At 35.9% G+C, this 21965-nt stretch overlaps 1 long non-coding RNA gene across 3 annotated transcripts; it reads left to right on the top strand.

Moving 5' to 3' along the window:
* Positions 1-25: 25 nt before the first annotated feature.
* LOC109450982 (uncharacterized) lies at positions 26-20294 on the top strand. 3 transcript variants are annotated; one of them, XR_012498495.1, is made up of 5 exons: positions 26-162; positions 591-725; positions 4117-4211; positions 4782-4888; positions 19937-20294. It is a non-coding gene; the product is annotated as an uncharacterized LOC109450982 (long non-coding RNA). The 3 variants fall into 3 exon arrangements; XR_012498494.1 differs by having other exon boundaries at positions 4105-4211; XR_012498493.1 differs by lacking the exon at positions 4117-4211.
* Positions 20295-21965: the final 1671 nt, after the last annotated feature.

Raw genomic sequence — 21965 nt, 5'->3', positions numbered from 1 at the left:
AAGAGGCGCGTTTCCGGGTTTTAGAACTGATCCGGGGGTTGGGCCCGAGCGGCGTCGCGCACCGGACACTTAACCTGCTGTTTGCTGGGCTGCGGCTTTCAGCGAAGCCTTCGCGGTGGTTCGAACTTTAGCTGCCGAGTCTCAGATGGGGAATTGAGGAAGGCGCGTGTCACATCAAGTCCCTGCCCTGCTCGCGGGTTCCGGGCGCAACACTGATAAATCGGGGAGCCTTCTTGGGAATACAAAGAAATGCTCTGTGTCCCCCCCGCACCGTTCCTCCCTCCTCCCGCCCCTCACCCCCTTAGCCGCGGTGCAAACCCGCCCGCTGCAGTTCTGTCCTTTAGCCAAAGCGCAGACGCGCATGGCCACCCCTCACCCCTCACCATCTGCCTTTCAGTTTCTAGGGTGAGCTCAGCCTCCTCCCCCTTATCTGCGCTGACAAACACCTGGGGTGGCTCCTGAAAATCTTACAGCGAAACGACTCTGCAGCCCACCCAGGCAGGCCCGGTAGTCGGGACCAAATAGGGCATCTGGTAATAGGTTTTGCATTTCAGTGACTTCCCTTTTTCTTTACCCCTTCCCCTTTCCAGAATGAGAGACGTGACATAAGAGCCCCAGGGGAGCAACCCTGAAAGCCAGCGCCTCCTGAACACACTGCCGAGGGCGAGACAACTTTAGACACTGTACCCAGGTGTACGAAGCATCACTTCCGTTAGACAGAGACGGTGAGACTGACTGAAGTCATGAGACAGTTCCTGTCCCTACCCTCCTCGGGAAAGCATTTTGTGCCTCTGCTTTAGGCATCGGCTTTGATGGCGATAATTCTACAGCCTACTGCTGAATTTAGTGAAGGCTACCGTTGTTACAAGCTTGTGATAATGTAGTGGGGGTAATAGCTACAGTTTATTGAATGCTGGCAAGGTGTCAGGCTCTATGCTTCTAGTGCTTCACATCCATAATATAAATACCTAAAAAAAAAAAAAAATCCTGCATAAATAGCCATTCTTTTCTTTTTTATAGATGAGCAAGTTTTAAAGCTTGGATTAACTTTCCTAAGTTCATGTACCTAATAAATGGGAAAATTTCATTGGAACCTAGTTCTGTCTAATTCAAAAGCTACACTTTACATATTTTCTTAGAGATAGTAATTTAATATCAGATAAATTTTAAAATCTAAGTGAAAGAGATAAGATCACAAAAAGGCAAAAATCATAAGGCTTTAAAAGGTAAAGATGAAATGACAAGGAAGCATGACTATTTCAAAAACTGGAATCATTGACAAGAATCAAAATGGAATTTAATACTATAAGTGGTTCATGTTTTACATCCATGCCTTTTGGTCTATATGTGTGTGTCTACATTCATAATATAATTTAAAAAAAAATGATGTGAAACTAGGTTTGAGAGGACTAGACTGATTATTTAGAGAGGGAGCTAGAACTTTGAGAAGAACAGGATGACTATGAGACCCGGATAATATTTACAAGAAAACATAAGCCATGTGTATAGCAGTTATAGAAGTCTTGAAAGATGCTCTCTACTGGGTCCCTGGGATTATCCTCAATCTGAGCCATTGCTTGAGATGCTCATGGGAACATGCCTTGACAGCTAAAAAGTAGAAGTTACTGAAGGAAAAAACTTTAGATTTTGTGGCTTGATAGGGTAACCATACCCACTGGTAAGGAAAATGAGTTGAGAAATTCAAGATAGCAGTGGATTTCATTAATTGAGTGAAACTGGATCGACTACGAACCTCACCTGCCCTACTCCAAAGACCAGGGTGACCAACTTACCCAGTTTGTCTGACATTAGGGGGTTTCTGGGACATAGAACTTTCAATGCTGAAATAGCAAAAGTCTCAAACAAACCACGAAGAGTAGGTTACCCTACTAGGGACATCCTAAATGAGTTCTCAAATGAGGTGGAACTCCCAATATGGTTGTAGGTAGTCTCAAATCATCTGCCTAACAATGGGGTATGCTTGCACAGAAAAGGAAATTGTTGGATAATCAAGACTGACCATAAAGAGTCTACATGCCCCAAATAAATGATGCTGCTCATTCTTTATCCAGTGGTTTGGCTATAAACCAAGAACCAATGCCTATACCTTTTGGACCTAATTTTCATTTCACAAATCCTTAGGAAGCCTCCTATGTCTGGGCCCTAAAACTATCACCACCTTCCCACATACCATCCATGTTCATTTTCAGCAATCACTAAATCAGCTAGGTTTTAGAATAGAGCAGAGTGAACATATGTTTTTCATCCCAGGATATCTTTATATAATCCCTGGCAGCACAAGACACCATATTTGGTCCACAGTAGGGGCTCAAGAAATAATTCATTATGTGTAATATTAATCAGGAAATTATAACAACAGAATTTTTTTTTTGTGGGCCTTCTCTTTGTGATTGTTAGAATCAAGATATTAAAAATAATTACATTTATTGTAGAAAGTTTTTCTTTTTAAAACCAGTGCCTCTTAAAACAGCGTATGGCAGTTCTCCACACATGGAACTGAATTCTTTGTTTTTGTTAGTTGAATGGGGGTGTGGTTAGTTTGCTCTGCAGCCAAGGTCAATCAATGCACTGGACCCTGAAAGAGAAGGTATTCCTTAGATTAGGGATTCTCACATTTCACTGTGGATCTATAGACTTGGACAATTTGACAAAATGGAGATTCCCAGGTCCCAGCCTTAGAGGTTCCTGGTTAAGTGCTCTAGGTTTTGGCCCAGGGGTTTGCATTGTGAATAAGCATCTGAGATGATTTGGTTCTCGGTACTTTTGTACCACATTTTCAAAAATTCTATCCTAGTCAGTGATAGTTTTAGACATATTTTTACAAAAATCTCTACTGTTCCTGCCCCAAAAGCCTATCTGGTCAGCTGAACCATCAAGCCAGCTGGGATACATCTAGAAATCAAAGCAAGTAAGCCTCATGACTAGATTTGGAATAAAATCTCTTTGGAAGAAAAAACAATTCTGAAATTTTTGGATAAGTTAACACAGTAAACCTGACCCTATTCATTGCTCATTAGAAATGATTCACATGACAGTAATTAGAGTAGAACTTCAACATATAGATAAAATTATACAGCAGTAATTATGCCAGTATAATAATCGCTTGGTAACTTTGGTTCTTTTTAAAATATTTCATCAGAAAAGAATAATCTTAATTATTATTTTGACAAGGTAAATAGAATGGGTGGAGAAAGAAAAGTAAAGCAGGAATATGAAGCTGTAGCTGAAGCCATGAAAGCACTGAGAAAATGCTTGAATCTCCAATAGAAAGAATAAGATGATATCATGGCAAAACTAATGGAAAAGTAAAATTTCAACAGATTGGAAGGAGTAGAAAGATGAATTGATACCTTCATTCTGTAAAAAGCACAGAGAACTAAAAGATGCCACAATGTAGTTCTAAGAGCATGTTGTTGTAAATCTACTTTTCATGCTTCTGTTTTGAAACTTTATGCATAATTTAAAGTAAGTGTATGCAAAAATGAGTATCTATATAATTTTCTCATGTTATCAGGGTAACACTAATCCTCAATTTTATATTGCTACATAAGTCTTTTTCTCAATCACTACTGCCAATTGTACATTTTTTTTACTCTTTATGCTACTAATAGATATTTTATAGAACTTAAGTATTTATTTTAAATCTGCAATATTTTGTTATTTAGCTTTAATACAGTATCAAAAATGTACTGTTCAAGTGACACTATCTGTGGAAAGTCAGGATTGATCAAAATAGGGAATTGCTCCGGAAGATATCTAACCTTACTATAAGACTCATTAATAAAAGTTTTAAGGCATAAATGAAAGAGTAATCGCTCTAGGATTTGTTTGGGACCTTCATAAATGCCCTTCCATATGTTTTGTTAAAAAATTGGGTGAGGAAGCTAGAGGGATAGGGTAAGAATAACAAAGATAAGAGTAATCTCTCTAGGATTTGTTTGGGACCTTCATAAATGCCCTTCCATGTGTTTTTTTTTAAAAATTGGGTGAGGAAGCTAGAGGGATAGGGTAAGAATAACAAAGATATGAATTCATTAACCAAAACAGAAGAAACAGTACTATAGTTGGAATATTAATTCTCAGTTCCTGTAGCAGCAGATTGATAGATGAAGCATAAAGCAAGACCAGATGCTGTGGTATCCAGGATGCACTTGGCTTCCTATCCTTTAGAACCTGGAGCATTTTGTGCTGTAACTAGGTCACTTGCTTGCTCTCATTTACCTGATTCTAGAAAAATGCCCTTGAAAGTATTTGGAAAATAATGTGGGCTGGGGTTTAATATTTTAAAAATGAAGATTGAATAAAACCTTTTTTCCCTGTTTCTCTGTTAGCCAGAATGACTTGTAACCCTGGAGCATAAGTAAAACTAACATGGACAAGAAAAATTTGAGATCCTTTACTCTCTAAGCACAAGTACATTAAAATTATGTCCATTCTGTTAGCTCCCATAATTCACTGTACTTAGCACTAGCATAGCACTCATCTCCCAGAATTATAATTGGGGTTTAAGTTTCTGTATTCTCCTATCAGATGTGAACTTCTTGAGAAAACAGGATGCCTATGACAGAGGAGGGGCTTAACAAATGTTGTAGTAAATTGATTTTTGCCCCCAAATCTGACATATCTAATGGGGCTTTTCAGGTCCCGTTCCTATAGATTTAATGTGATATTGAGGAAGGAAAGACAAGGGTCCAAAGATAGGACATGTGGAATCAAACCATTTTACTGACCACAATTATGTTATTGCCCTGTCATGCCAGGTTTGTTCCTAATGTGTCCACCAGAGACCAGTCCCATCACGGTGAGTCTTGGTATCCACAGGGTTTAAGAACATGGACATTGCTGCCCAACAGAGCTGGGTTTGAATGTAAGTCATATCTGTTATTTATTAGCTCTATGACTTTGGACAAGTTATTAAACTCTCTAAGCCTCATTTCCCTCATCTTTAATATGGGGACAATAACAATCCACATGCCATAGAGTTGCATTGAGAGTTAAATGAAACAGTGCACATAAAGTGCTGAGCTCTATGCCTGGCTCTTAACAAGTGCTCAATAAACATGCATTGTAATAACTGATGATATTTTCTTTATCCCATGAAATAATATTTTCTCATTTCCAAAAGTCTGTAAGGACAAAGATTCCTTCACATCTCCTTAGTGTTTGCAGGAGGACTTCACCTCTCAAGTTTTCAACCATGGCATCTTGTCTGGGAATGTTTCTCTTCTCTGACTTGTGAAGAGGCTATGCCTGTCTCTTTGACCTCTTGGTACTCTCATTCTCAATCTTATTACATCCCTCTGGCTGAGTCTAACTGTATGATAGTTATATAAAACCGGTAAGATTCCATCCTTATGAGTCCCAGACAATTAAATTTAAAATGTTGATCAATTTATGATAATGATCTGTATATTTCTTAGTTCACTACAAACCATCATTAATATTGACTGTTGTTCCCATCTGTCTAATAACAGCCATTTTTTTTACCTTACAGCTCTTGTTCTCATGGAGTTCTGAAGACTAAAACATCTTGTAAAAATGCAAGTCCTTATAGAACTATTGATTTTTTTAAATCTAGAGGTTTATCTTATATTTCATTCTCATTTATTATTTGTTTAGGGAAAACTTCCTTACTTAGGCTGCTGAGTGGGTTTTGCACAAAAGAAAGATATTAGTTCAATGGATGAAAGTGAGATGCTGAACCAGATTTGAAATTTTAGAGGTTGATACTTTACAAACTATAACCTTCTTATTACCCTTGAGAACTATCGTAACATCAGAGCTGCAATTCCTCATATGAAATTTAATTCATGTGAGCACAACACATTTTTGAAAGTATTTACTATGTGCAACTCATGGAAATGCTCCTAAAATTGAGGGAGTTTTACTGAACAAAACAAATGATATGTCCTGTTCAGAGACTGAGCGCCTGGCCTTCAAAGGCAAAGGCCAGAGCAAAATTGCTGATTTCAGATATTTAAGAATTAAATATCAGGAGCATTTGAGATCTTGCTTCCATGCATGTTGTCAGTCTGGGTCAAATAAACTCTTATAAAAATTCTCTAAAAAAAAAAAAAAGAATTAAATATCTACTAGACCTTCTTCTTTCACCTAAAAGAGAGAAAGAGGCCCATCAGTAGTGGACTAGAAGCTAACGTTAAAATCACTCTCCCTACCTTTCTGTTGTCAGTGTTTCTGGAACCAGAAAAACAAAACAAAGGGGTAAGAAAGAAAGAAAAAAAGCAAAACCTGTAACTTGAGTTACTGAAGAGCAGGAAACAAATCAAGTATACTAAGTTGGCAGTGCTCAAAGTCCCATTCAACTTCACAATAGTATACATGATAGAGTTTCACAAACCTTTCCACTTTCTAGTCTGCTGCTTATTAACTTTAAATACCAGAACCATTCTGAGAGCTTTGAATGCCTGAATAAGGCCCGGTGCCAGAGGTCTGCCCTTCACCCATTTCTTTATGTCTCTGAGTTCTCATCTAAATGAGGAATCACAAAAGGGGATAGTAAAGGAAAGGAGACAGAGAGGTTGACACCCTAACAGTGTTTTCTATCTCTACGGATTAGCAAAATCCTCAACAGATGCTAATGATTCTTCAGCTACTAAAAGTGTCATTAGAATTCTGTCTACCCTGTTTAGCCGAAAATAAGACCTAGCCGGATAATCAGCTCTAATGCATCTTCTGGAGCAAAAAATAATGTAAGACCCAGTCTTATTTTACTATAATATAAAACCGGGTCTTATCTAATATAATGGAATATAAAGACCGGGTCTTATATTAATTTTTGTTCCGAAAGACGCATTAGAGCTGATGGTCTGGCTAGGTTTTATTTTCAGGGAAACACGGTTGCTATTCTCAAACCTCTGGCTGGACAGTGTTCCACCATCCACATTCCAATCCATCCATCATTGAGTCCTACTTAACACTGTATAACTGGCTTTCCAGAGTGTATTATCATATTGTGGAGAGTAACAGTAGGAGACCAGGCCTGAAAAACCATGCCCTTCTTTTCTGGAAAGACCAGATGGCTAGTAAAAATGTTGCCAAGGCTTGCCAAAAAGATAGCAGTGAAAAAGCAAATGCAAAAAAGCATTAAATATCGATACAGAAAGGGCTGCATTAAGAACTTTACAAAAAGACATGTGGTTAATATAAAATAAACCCCATCTTCCACAGCCGTAATAGCTTTCAGTATATGAGCTCGTGAACACATGAGGGAGATGATGCTTTTCTGCTTTATTGGCAATTTTATTGTTTTATTCCTTGAACTCGCCTTGAAAGTTTTATCTAATATAGTACTTTTTAGGAATGTAATTATCATCAGTTGGTGAGAGATTGCTATAACAAATTCTGAAAACACTTATATAGAGTCTCATGAATCATTGGTTTTTAATTGCCAATTAGGCAAAGAGTAAAGAGATAAGGACATAGGTTTATCTCTGCTACTTAATGTGTTTTATTTGCTACTTTTGTAAGAGAAAAAACAATTTTCTCTTTATTTTTTAAATCTCACTCTCTGGGAAGTAAATTCAGGAGTAAGAAACTCCGTACCTGTTCCGCATAGTCCAATTTATTGTTATTTGCATTGCCTATTGACATACTAGGTGGTATGTAAGTTTGGGACTCATCTCTCTCACAGAAGTGACAAACCACCATTAAGAAAGAAGAGACACATGCATCTTTTCCTTTGATAAAGATACCTGCTCCAGTGTGACAGAAATGATTAGGGACCATTTAGATATGTGGAGGAAGATATAATCTCATGGAGTCACACTGTCAGGATTGAAAGGGATATTAAATGTCGAATCTTCATCCAAAGGCATTGTGGAATTGTAGCAAGAATGTGTGCTGTGGGATTAAAGGACCTGGATCAAATCATAGCTTTACCACTTAGTAGCTGTGTGTGTTGGGCAATTTATTTAACCTTTCTGAGCCTTAGTTTCCTCACCTATAAAATGGCGATGGTGACTACTGCATTAAAGAGTTGGTGAGAGGATTGGTAATGCATGTAAAGGACCTGGGACAAACATAATAAGCATTTAGTAAAATGATTGTTGTTATCATAATTGTCTCACCAACTGGTCATGAAGTTTATTTGAACATCCCTGGTAACAGGGAATTCACTAACTGCTTAAGTAGCCCATCTCTTGTTTGGAGAGCTCTTCAGTGTTAGTTCTTTCTTTTACTGAGCCAAACCTTTTCCCCTAGAACTTTCATCTACTGTTCTCATCCTTGCCAGTGGGGCTGCACAGATTAAGTCAGTGTAACTCAAGTATGTAATCTAGAATGGAATGTATGCTTTAAGAATGGTGTGACTAGTGTGAATGCTAAAGTATCAACACAGTTTAGGATCAAAGTGGCTTCCTTTTCCTGGCACCCACCCTTTTGATACCTATTGGATTTGCTAGATTAATTAAAACCTTTTCATCATCTTCAGTAGAGCTGTAGCCAAAGCTTGAGTCTCATATGCTGTAGTGTTCAGCGTTTTGAGGGAGATACTCAAGTGCAGAACCATACAATTACATCTTTATCATAATAATTCGTAAACTAGTAAAATTCCATTTGAGTCATGCAAATTGAATTTGACTATTTAATCAGTTATGTCGTGTCATACCTATAAGGTAATGTAACTGACAAATGGGCACAAACTTAGTGTGTTTTATTTAACAAACACTTATATAGTGTTTAATATGTGCCTGGCACTGTTCTAAGCGTTTTACATGTATTAACTCATTTAATTCTCAGGCATAATAACCATATGTAGTAAGTACTATTATTATTCTCAGATAGGAATCTGAGGCACAGAGAGGCTAAGTAACTTCTCCAAAGTCAAATAGCTAGTAAGTGGCAGAGTGAGGTTTTGAACCGGACTGTCTAGTTCCAGAGCCTGTATTTATATTTATTATGCCATATTCCCATATTGGTCAAAATTTTTAAAAATTCTGTTACATGGGCCATTAGGGCTCCTTAAAAGCAAGAAAAGCGGGATGAATTAGCACTGTTGGATTCACAACCTCCAAACATTATAAAAGCACTATTAGAGAATATCTTTTGAGTTGCTATTCATTTGATTTATGAGACTACAAAATGTTGACTGGAAGCAGTATCTAGCTCCATTCTAAGCAAGACTAGGCTTCTAATAATGTTTCATTTTCTATTTCAACTATATAATTGAGAAGAAATTGATGAATGCCTCTGAATTTTGATCTTCTAATAAGTACTTATTCTGATGAAAATTGTTTTCAAATATCAAAACATCAATACATCATATTTTAGTTCTATTTTTAAATTAACATATGGTAAAATTGACTGTGCATATGTGCGTTCATGTACAGTTCTATGAATTTTAATGCAATAGATTCATATAACTGCCACCACAATCAAGATATATAACAGTTTCATTATACCAAAAATACTCCCGTGTGTTACGTCTTTGTAGTTACCTCCCAAACACCTGGCGACTATGGATCACTATAGTTTTGTTTTCATTAGAATGTCATATAAATTAAATTGCACAATATGTAAACTTTTGAGACTGGCTCCTTTTACTTAGCATGCCTTTGAGATTCATCCAAGATGTTGCATATGTCAACAGTTCGTTCATTTTATTGCTGAGTAGTATTCCATCGTAGAGATGTCCATTCACTCACTGAAGGCCATTTAGGTTGTCTCCAGTTTTTTATAATTATGAATAGAGCTGCTATAAACATATGTGTGTAAGTTTTTGTGTGAGCAGAAGTTTTTATTTCCTTAGAATTAAATACCCAAGAGTGAGATTGCTAGGTCCTATGAAAAGAGTATTTTTAAATTTATGAGAAACTGCCAAACTGTTTTCCACGATGGCTATACCATTTGCATTTTCGCGAGAATGTATAAGCATTCCATTTGTTCTGCATTCTCACCCTGATATTTTCAGTATTTTTTATTTGATGTATTCTCATAGGTATTTCATTGTGGTTTTAATTGGCATTTCCCTCATGATTAATGATACCAACATCTTTTCATGAGCTTATTTGCCATCCATTTACCTACTTTGGTGAAATGTCTGTTCAAGTCTTTTGCTCATTTTAAAACTGGGTTGTTTTCTTACTGTTGAGTTTTCAAAATCCTTTATATATTTTAGATATGAGGCATTTGTCAATATGTGATTTGCAAATATTTTCTTACAGTCTATAACTTTTTATCCTCTTGCTAGTTTCTTTTGTAAAGTTTTAAATTATGATCAAGTCCAATTTACCAATTTTTGTTGTTGTTTTGTTTTGTTGGGTTTTTGTTTCTTTGTTTGTTTTGTTGCTTTTTGGATCATGGTTTTAGTGTCATGTGTAAGAACTCTTTATCCTAACCCAGGTCGTGAAGATTTTCTCTAAAGGTTTCTTTTGAAAGTTTTGTATTTCACATTTAGATCTATGATATTTTGAGTTAATTTTTGTAGAAGGCATGAGATTTGGGTTGAAGTTCATTTTTAAGTGTATGAATGCCCAATGGGTCCAACACCATTTGTTGAAAAGACTATTCTTTGTGTCTTTCTTAAAAATCAATTAGCCATATTTGTTTGGATCTGTTTCTGGGCTGCCCTGTTCTGTTCCACTGATCTAAATGACTATGCCCTCACCAAAACCACGCTGTCTTGCTTCATCTAGCTTTATAGTACAACTTAAAAATCTGGTAGGGTGATTCCTCCAATTTTATTCTTCTTTTTCAAAGTTATTTTGGTTTTTCCAGTTCCTTTGAGTTTCTATATTAATTTTTGAATCAGCTTTCCTGTATCTACAATAACTCTGCTGGGTTATCTAATGGAATTGAGTTACATCTATGTATCAGTTTGGAGAGTTGAATTTCTGTTCCTGAACACAATATGTTTTTCCATTTACTTATGTCTTCCTCGATTTTTTTTATTAGTGTTTTGTAGTTTTCAACCAAGTGGGACTTATCCTGAAAAGGCAAGGCAGCTTCAACATTTGAAAAATCAATGTAATATAGATCTTGTTCATGTTTTGTTAAATTTATTTCTAACTGTTTCAATATTTTTGGAGCTATTGGAAATGATATTGTTTTTAAAATATTAATTTCAGTTGTTCATTGCTGGTATACAGATATAAAATTATTTTTGTGTTTTTACCTTATGTCCTGTGACTTTACTTAGTTCTAGGAGGAGATTTTTTGGGTCACCTCTTTTGGTTTCAATCATGTCACCTGCAAATAGGGACATTTTTATTTCTTCCTTTCCAATCTGTATGTCGTTTATCTTTTATTCTTGCCTTATTATCCTAGCTAGGAATTCTAGTATAATGTCAAATAGCAATGGTGAGAGAAGGCACCCTTGCCTTGTTCCTGACCTTTGGGGGAAAGCATTCAGTCTTTAACTACTAAGTATGATCGTAGATATTGTTTTCTTTTGTACATGATCATTATGAGGTTGAGGAAGTTCCCTTCTATCTTAGTTAGCTGAGAATTTTTTTTTTTTATCTTGAACGGATGTTGATTTTTTTCAATGCTATTTCTGCATCAATTTATATGATTTTGTAGTTTTTATTCTTTAGTCTATTAACATAGAGATTACATTGATTTTTCAAATGTTGAAGCTGCCTTGCCTTTTCAGGATAAGCCCCACTTGGTTGTAGTGTATAATGTTCTTTAAATACTTCTGGGTTTAATTTGCTAAGGTTTTGTTTGATTTTTATATCAATGCTTATGAGAAATATTAACCTATAGTTTGCTTATACTCTCTTAGTCTGGCTTTGGTATCAGGGTTTTATAAAAATGAAGTTTGGAAGTGTTCCATTCTTTTCTATTTTCTGGAAGAGTTTGTGTAGACTTGGTATCATTTCATCTTTAAATGTTTAATAGAATTATACAATATAACCATTTAGGCCTGAACAAAATTTTTAAGATGCTTTTAACTATGAATTCAAATTCTTTATAGTTATAGGATTCTTCAGGTACTCTACTTTTTCCTTGATAAGTTTGGTAGTTCTTTCTTAAGAAATGAATTCATTTCACCTAGGTTGTCATATTTATGCATGTAGAATTGTTTGTAGTATTCCCTTATCCTTTTAATATCTACAGGGTCTGTAGTGATATCCTTTCTTTCATTCCTGATACTGATAATTTGTATCTTTTCTGTTAACATAGATGAATTTTATTGAGGTTTATGAATTTAATTGATGTAAAAAAAAAACACACCAGGTTTTCATTTCATTGATTTTTCTGTATTAATTTTCTGTTTTCATTCATTTCTGCCCTAAGCTTTTCAAAATTTCTTCCTCCTGTGTGATTTGGGGTTTTTGTGCTCTTTTTAAAAAGTTTTTTAAAGATCAGTGATTTGGGACCTTTCTTCTTTTTTAATATAAGCTTTTAATGCTATGAGTTTCCCTCTAAGCACTACTTTAGCTGAATCCCATAAATTTTGATATGTTGTGTTTTCATTTTCGTTCAGTTCAGAATAGTTTTATATTTCCCTTTTAACTTCTTCTCTGACTTATGGATTATTTAGAAATGTGTTGGCTACAAACGTTTGGAGATTTTATTTATTTATTTTGTTATTTAATTCAAATTTAATTCCATTATGATTGAAGAGCATACTTTATATGATTTCAATTCTTTCACATTTTCTTTCACTGGTACTATGATCCAGGCTTTTGTCTGTCTTGGTGAACGTTCCATGCACATTTAAGGTATTCTGCTATTGTTGGATGGGAGTAATTTAAATATATCTATTGGGCCCAATTGGGCTGATAGTATTGTTTAGTTCTTCTATATCCTTGCTGATTTTCTGTTTACTAGTTCTATCCATTGCTGAGAGAGGAGTGTTGATGTTTCCAAATAGAATTATGGATTTGTCTGTTTCTTCTTTCAGTTCCATCAGTTTTTGATTTCTGCATTTTGTCATGTCTTTCTTTATCTCTGGTAATTTTCTTTGCTCTGAAGTCTATTTTGTCTGGTATTAATATAGCTACTCCTGCTTTATTTTGATTAGTGTTCACATGGCATATATTATTCCATTAAAAAAATTTAACATATCCAATATCAATATGTTGGAATTGAGTTTTTTTAGATAATACATACCTGGGTCATGTTCTTTGTAGCCATTCTGCCAGTATGTGTGATTTAATTGGTATATTTAGATCATTTCCATTAATGTAGTTATTAATGTATTTGCATATATGTCTACCATTTTATTTTTTCATTTGTTTACTTTTTAATTTTTTCTTTCTTTTCTCTATTTCCCCCTTCCTCACTTCATTTGGGACATTTGAACATTTTATTAGAATTTCATTTTATCTATTGTGTTTTTGACTATATGTCTATGTAAAAAAATGTTTTAATGTTTGTTCTTGGGATTAAAATATGAATATTTAATTTGCCACAATCTACTTGGAATCAAAATATTTTACCACTTCAAGTGAAATATAAAAATCTTCCCATCATTTAGATCCCTTTACCCTCACACCTCTTTATGTTGTACTTGTCTTATGTGTTGCATTTACATACATTGAAAAGACCATCAGACAATGTTGTCGTTTTTGCTTTCAAATGTTAAATGTATTTTAAGGAGCTCAAGAGAAGAATAGTTTATTATATTTACTAGATATTTATCATTTCTGTTGTTCTTCCTTTATTCCTGGTGTTCCAATGTTCCTTATGGTATAAGCTTCCCCTTTGTCTAATGAATTTCCTTTAGTAATTCCTTGGAGTAGGTCTGCTGGCAATGAATTCTCTTTTTCTTCTCTGAGAATGTGTTTATTTAAGCTTTATTCATGAAATATATTTTTGCTGGATTTAGAACTCTGGGTTGACAGGAGTTTTTGGTGTTTTGTTTTGTTTTGTTTATTTAGTTTTCTAGCCCTTTAGGTTGTTCCGCTTCATTCTACCTATCCTCTATGGCTTCTGATGAGAAATCTTCAGTCATTTGAATTGTTGTTCTCTTTCAAGGAGTTTATAATCAATTTTATATGTTGCTTTCCTGAGTTCTTCCCTCTCCATGATCTCTGATACTTTCTGATTCCCTGGTCTTCCTGTTTTAGACCTACAGCCAAAAAGCTAGTGCTTCAGTTATCTAGCTCTACTGTGTACTTTCTGGGACTGTGCCATGTCCATGGCCAATCAGTAGAAATAGAGAGAGAAATAATGCAACTGGCATTCTGCTCACCCTTGTTGGGCCACAGCTTCTTCATAGAGGAAGGTTTCCCTCCCTCAGAAATTTTGATGCATATGGGCCCCCACTGCCATTGCTGTCATTGCCACTGCTTGACTGCCAGGATTTCTTGGGGCCCGGGCACTAGGGAACAGGTAAAAGAACAAAACCTATCAGATTTCCCTGACACTCTCTGAGCATTAAGAGATGCTTTCTTGCTCCTTGAGTAAAAAGTGAAAGGCGTCTCTTAGAGTTTTCTCTTTCTGTGTCCTGGTGCCCATTCTGAGTTTTAGGCTGCCATAAGTCTAGACCGGGGGATTCTGGTGGGGTGAAAAAGCAAAACAGGAAATTCACTGCTGAATCAGTGGTATTTTGAATTCTGGTCTTCCTCCCCAGCCCACCTGCTACTATTTACTTTCCAGAGTTCTCAAATAGCTGTTCCATGTGTTCTATCTAGGATTTATAGTTATATTCAGTGAGAAAGACAGAGTGAAGTATGCTTACGAGTATATCATCTTACCCAGGACTGGAGCAGTATAGCATGTTTTAATTGCTGTAAAGGACTGAATGTTAGTGTCCCTCCACAACTCATATATGTTGAAGCCCTAACCCCCATAAGCTGGCATTTGGAGATGGGACCTTTGGATAACTAGGCTTAGATGAGGTCATGAAGATGGGGACCTCATGGCGGGATTAATGCCCTTTTAAGAAGAGATACTAGAGCACTCACTCTCTCTCCTTCCCTCCCACCCTGCCATGTGAGGACACAGCGAGAAGGTGGCTCTCTCAAACCAGTAAGAGAAATCTTACCAGGAACTGAATTAGCCAGCACCTTGACCTTGGACTTCATAGCCTCCAGAACTGTGAGAAAATAAATTTCTGTTGTTTAAGCCATCTAGTCTGCCACATTTTGTTATGACAGCCTGAGCTAAGACAATTGCCAAAATATTCATGAAAAAAATTCATGGCACTACATACTGTGTTACTCGTCCCAATTCAATCACCACATTTCTTCATAGTTCTACCTGAACATATTTTTCACAAGATCTTTTTTGTAACAATTTATATTTAGCTGAATATCCACACAGAAAAAGAAACAATACCCCCAAACTAGACTGGTAGCTTGAGTGATCCGAATAATTATTTTATTGTTTAGTTATAACACATCAAATATATATTTTGATATGTCCCATGTTTTAAATTAATTTAGTGCTTGATTGTTTGGTCTCTGGTACCCTTGACTAAATTTACTTAATATTTTACTGTAAATAATCTCAAGGCTGAGTGATCTAGGTTCTCTTTGGGCTAATTCTTTTTGTTTTTTGTCTTTGAGAGGCTTACTTCAAAGAACATATGGTAAGAAGCCCACAGTCTATTTTTTTCACTTACAGCATGATAAGTATAAGAAATGAGAGTAATGCTGAATAAATACTCATATAATTGAGTGGAAGAAAGATAAAGAATTTTGCTTATTTTTTGCAGATAATAGTTTTAAATAAATTCATATATGAAAATAAACAAAACACTAGTAATTCTTCACCATCAAAAATGAAGGGCAAGTCCTCATAATTGGAGTGGAACTAGGCTAGGACTAGGCTATTGTCTCAAGTGGGCTGAAGATTCTAGAATAGGATCAGTGAGCTTTAAAGTACCTTAAGGCAATTTCAAGTTATGCTCTATTGCTGTCCACCAGATGGACTTCTTTTCTCTCCCCACACTGATCTTTTCTATCTCATCCATTCCTTTTTCTTTTCACCTTCTTCATAACATTTTAAGTCCATAAACTTGGGTTAATCAGTAGACCAGGATTTAAAGAAGCTGCTGACCCTTGAAGGGAGTGCCTTCTCTTTATATACCTCAATCTCCCATCTTTTCCTTGTATGCTTGCTCCATTCCCTTTACTATCCCACCTCTTCACATTGTCCTTTAGCTCTGACACTGTTGGCCAGAAGACATGATTTAACTCTGCTTGGCTCACTTGAGAATAAATTTCCCCTCCCATACTAAAGTTTTATTAAAGCATCATGTTGTCCCAGAGTTAATAAGGATAATTTGTGAAATTAAGTCTCAGTTGTGATTTGGCTACTTCCATCTTAGAGAAAATTAAAAGAGAGATATTAGAAAATAATAATTTTATCAAAATTTGTTTGAAAAAGAAAAGTTAGCTTTGACTAAAATTAGGAGTCTACCTTCTGGGGAATTTTGGTTATTTATGCTGCAACTGAGGAAGAGGTACATTACTTACTGTATTTACTTTACAACTAAAAAGCCTTCATAAACGTTTATCCCTTCAGGATACAATATTAACTAAGTCTCACATTTCTGTTGTTGATGTTCCCTTTGGGAAACAAAAGATGGAAATAGTGATTAATATCTTTCTTGAGAATATCCCATACCAAAGAATAGAAAGAAAAGGATTATATAACATGACATGTTAATGTAATGCAATATGTGGCTGATATTATCATCTAAGGATTATATAATATCCAAATGATAAGTTATACTTGTATGTTTATGTATGTGTTTGAAAAAGTGTGTAATCTTTTAGTTACTGAGTTTATAAATACTTAACTGATTGTCTAACTGATTGTCTAAATGTCTAAAAACTACTAGACATTTTAAGAAGTACAAAGGTTGACACAAGAATTGTTTTGTACCCTCCAAGAAACTTCACTGGGAAGTGGGAGTAGCTTCACTGAAGTGAAAGCTGAGATGTTGTTAGGAGTTGTCAGGGCTTAAACTAGAGTGTCTAGAGGAAGTTTTGATTCTAAGTGTTACTGTACCTTCTGACAACTGTGAATGAGGCTGGTTCATGGGAAGCTCGCACTGGTTTGTTCTTTGCACAATTCAGCTGGGATTAGCATCCTTCTAGTTTGTGAGAGATGTTATCCAGGAAGCTATTTAATCCATAGGGGAGGTGGCATCTCCTGAACCCGGCCCCCACACAGAACTTTGAGTGGGTGGAAAAGAAGGCTGTGTGCATTGTTGCCCATGTCATAATGTTGGACGTATGAGTTAAGAGAAGCATGTGTCAGGTCAATGTGATGGGAGCATTTCTTTACCAAGCCTTGACACTAGAGTGACTCAGAGGCTAATGCAGTTTATTGAAACTCTTAATTGAAACACTGGTATGACATAAGATTATATCAATAAAAGAGATGCAGTTATTCAAAAACTACTGTTTATTGGGGACATCTTGAAGGACTGGGAGAATCCTTATTTTCCTGTCATTTCCGATCTTGCACTTGGTCATAACTATTGATCATTCATCCAGCATTTACTGAAAGTTTACCATATGTCAAACAATGTGGAAGGTGTCGGAGATGGCAACAAGGAAAGTATCATTGAATAAGATCCAAGAGATATAACCCTCACTCAATCCCCATAACAATTCTGTTAGGCAGGTACTATTACTATCCCCATTTTACAGATGAGGACACTGGGAGACAGAAAGATTAAGTCATTTGGTAAAGATCTTAAAACTGATAAATGGCAGAGCAAAATTTTAAAGCAGATAACCTGGATCCAGAAATGGTGCTTTTAGCCTGCATGCTAAATAGTATCTCAAGAAATGTATGATCTGAATATACATGGTTTAGTACCTTTCCTTTCAGGGGAAGGCAGTGGGGGAGTATTGTATAGGGAAGCAAAAAGTGACTCCAGTGAAGTGTTTCTTGTAAAATAACTCCAACAGTGTCTGACTCAAGAAATGCTTCAGTCTGTGTTCCAAATAGAAGAATGGAGTAATAGGAAAGTATTAAATGCAGCAAAAAGTTTGAAATATTTATCAACAGATGGCAATCTAGTTTAATTTTATATCCAAGTGTACAACCCTGCATCCTCCTTTTACATATACATTTTGAGAATCAATGAATACAATCAATCAGATAACACTTTCTCCTTTCGGTAGAGGGACTTGTATGAAGGCTACCTCACTGTGGAGGTTTGGACCTGTGTGGGCATGTCAACTGAACTGATGGCATGGATCTACTGGGAGAGTACTTGCAGAATACTGGGAACCTTAGGGAGAACATTCCTGAAGGTGGAAAATTGCAGAAATGATAATAAAGCCTCCGCTGTTACAGGAGAGAGATGATTTCAGTTCTTGTGTTAGAGAAGCAGTATAGGGTCGAATTGTAAGAAATACGTAAAATGCATTTCTGTAAATCATGCCTGTTGAACATTTAGTGGTAGTATGTAATCAATAATAGTTGGGTCACAGAGCTCACCCAGACTGTCCTTATAGGAACATATCTGCCGAGCCCTAACAGAGAAAATACAAATATGCCAGGGGTCTTCATAAGACCTTACATATGCCCTTTAATGATCCTATCCATTTCTAAATGTCATTAACAAATGTTAGTGCTAATAAATGTCTGTAGTTATTATTGCTCTTGTTACCTCCCCATTTTATGTTATTGCTAATTTTATATTGTGATCTGCGGAGAAAAAAGGATTTAATTTCAAACTTTTCAAATATTAAAGTAGATTTCTCTAAACAGAAAGAGGAGAATGCAATTCATATGTATGGGCATCCAACTAATTGTCAGTACTGGGCATTATGGATTTTGCTTTCTAATAGAATTGAGCTCCTGAACTGTGATTTTATTATCATAGACTTAATTTTGTGCTAGGAGTCACTTTCTGCTTATCTCACCATTGGCTACTTGCTAGATCACTATTTCTTCTATCTATCTTTCCTATGAAAGTGAATAAGTACTTTACTTCCTCTTTCTTGGCAAGTAGAGATTTCAAAAAGATGATGAAGAAATCTTTTTCCTTCTCATTGGTCCTTTGGCACTTTTAATCTTCCCTCCACTCCCAGCAGGGGTAGTCATTAAAATGCCTCAGACAGCTGTGGAGCATTTATGAACATACCTGTGATATGATCATGTTACACACCCATTCAAAGTTCTCGGCTTCAGGGCCAAGGGTTGGGTGATGTCACAACAGCTTATGGACTTCCTACTTCCTGAACTGGTTCTTTGTTGTGAGAGGATAGGATATGAGAGAATGAGCCCACTGTAAATCTCAGGATTGGATTTAACTAAGGTCTGATAAATCTTAAGATATTTCCATATTGATAAATTGATCTAATTTATTTCTTTTCACCAGTGTATAATATTTCATCATATAAAAATATAAAAACATCATGTTTTCTTTACCCATATTGATGTACATTTAGGTTCTTTCTAACTTCTTGCTATTTCAAGTAATGTTACCATGAACATTCCTATATGTTTTCTATGCACAGGTATGAAAGTTCCACTGGAGTAGGGGTCTTTAAACTTTTTTGTTAGCTTACCCCACAAACAATTTGGAAAAACGTTTCCTCCTTCTATACATTTTAGAATTAGAATTAAATTTTTTCATCATAAATTTAACTAGTTGTCAAGGAAGTAATTTCCTTGTAATGTAAACATTAACTTTAAAAGTAGAATTCTTAAATGCATCCAATGGAATACAAATACTGTAGTGATTTGATACTCACCATTACCCATCAAAACATCAACAACACAAACAGCTCTTCTTGTGCAGTGGGGAATTTCACGTCACTCCTTTTTTTTTGGACTTGAATTTTTTTTTCCACAGATTTTTATCTAAATGTATTCTATATGATGTGTGAATATCTTTTATCGGTCACACTCATATTTCTCTGAAACAAATTTTATACAGAAATTTAAATTATATTATGTAAAATTATTTTGACCATACGACTCCTAAGTGTTAAAAATTTTTCTGAATTGAGTTATCATTAAATATTTTTAGGGGGCCAGCCTGGTGGCTCAGGCAGTTAGAGCTCCATGCTCTTAACTCCAAAGGCTGCTGGTTCGATTCCCACATGGGCCAGTGGGCTCTCAACCATAAGGTTGCCAGTTCAACTCCTCGAGTCCTGCAAGGGATGGTGGGCTCTGCCCCCTGCAACTAGCAATGGCAACTGGACCTGGAGCTGAGCTGCGACCTCCACAACTAAGACTGAAAGGACAACAACTTGAAGCTGAACAGCACCCTCCACAACTAAGATTGAAAGGACAACAACTTGACTTGGAAAAAAAGGCCTGGAAGCACACACTGTTCCCCAATAAAGTCCTGTTTCCCTTCCCCAATAAAATCTTAAAAATATGTATATATTTTTAGTTCATAATTGATCGGTTAAATAATTTTAAATATTGATAAGTATTTGACATAAAAAAGAAATCAGTGGTCCTTTTAAAAATTTGGTTTGTATATCATAAATGAATTTTGCTTATTTCTAGAAGGAGATATGTTCAGCTTCAGTTTATCCCTAGTTTTTGCTTTTATATTGTAAACACCAAGGAATATTATTCAGATAAGTAATAGATGACAATTGGAAAAAATTGTTTTAGTGATGTCGCTCACTTTTTGAAAGCTTTCCAAATTATATGCTACACATCACTTAGTAATCTTATTTTTAATGATTTACCAGGGACCATTGAATAGGTCTTCCCTCAATTTACTGGAAAACAAGTAATGTTAAACCATATAACGTTCAAAGTGTTATAGGTTAATAGGATCAGTCAGCTTCTCAACACCAATATCATTATTTCAGATTGTCTCTTTAGTCCCTTGCATGTTTTTACACTTGGGGCAGTAGGTTATTTTAGCATTCAGATGGAGAGAGGTACACCTTTCTCTTCTAAAGTGGGAGAAAGGTCTACTATAAAAGGGTAGGGAGTAGAAACCATGAAAGCCATTCAACTATGCTGGTTCTCAGGTAAATCACATATGGGAGGGAATATAGAGAGAAGTTAAAGATCTGACTTAATTCATTCAGTTCTCTAGTTTGAAAACCACTACTCTCAGGTTTATACTCAAGTAGAATTGCTAGTGTTTCATCTTCCAAGCTGTGTGACTGGTTCACTGGACCCACATAACTGAAAACATTGCTACCCCTCTCAAGGACCCGGGAAAAGTCCCTCTGTCCATCTATGTGAGTCATGGGAGTTTTCTAACTTTGGGAAAATCCCATGGTCACTTTATTTAAATAACTGGTGACCAGTGAGCAGTAACCCATCAGAGTTCTATGAGACACTTAATATTTTTTTCTATAATTTGCTTTATGACAACCTCTGGGAGTATTTTTATTCATGGCTTTCTTTAAAGGGTATCCTTAGTCTACATCAACCAAGATGGTACAAAGTCAGCACTGTATTTGGTTACATTCTGTGCCCTGAAGCAAAAATACCTTTACTCTTTGTTAGTTGCAGAATAAACAGATGTCTAGTGGAGAAGATTATTAGTAATATTGTATGCAGTTTGGGAGAACTAGAAATTAGGATTGCTTGACCTAGCTTCTGATAGCAAACCCAAGCCAAGAAAGCCCCCAAGGTAAGTAAGCTACTAAGAAGCAAAAAATTTCTGGTTTTCAAATTTCTGGATGTAGTTGAAATGGACTGTATGTTTCAAAAATAGAATAATAGCCATTCTCAGGCAGGAGAATGATACTTGAAAGACTGAGAAGATTTTAAGTGCCAAATTCAAATCATAAGGAAAAGTTAACTGGTTAATAGGACAAATGCCTCTACATTGTGAAATAAACAGGATTCGAAACACAGATGATCCTATTTTTACAGTTAGAAGTTATTTTAAAAATCATAAAGACAATAATAAAATATATTTCACAGTTAGCAAGTCCATCAGAACACATTAATAATACGGCACATCTTAATTAAGACCTCCCTCCTACCTGCTTCAACTGGTGATACAGGAAAGGGGTGTGCTATAGCAGCCAATGGCCTGGGACTGCACTCTGGGAGACAGTCAAGCAGAGGTGCTA

This window comes from Rhinolophus sinicus, linkage group LG07 (genome assembly GCF_036562045.2).
Source record: "Rhinolophus sinicus isolate RSC01 linkage group LG07, ASM3656204v1, whole genome shotgun sequence".
Taxonomy (NCBI): Eukaryota; Metazoa; Chordata; class Mammalia; order Chiroptera; family Rhinolophidae; genus Rhinolophus; species Rhinolophus sinicus.
The sequence above is the reverse complement of the archived record's forward strand: the minus strand, read 5'-3'. Positions and strand labels throughout refer to the sequence as shown.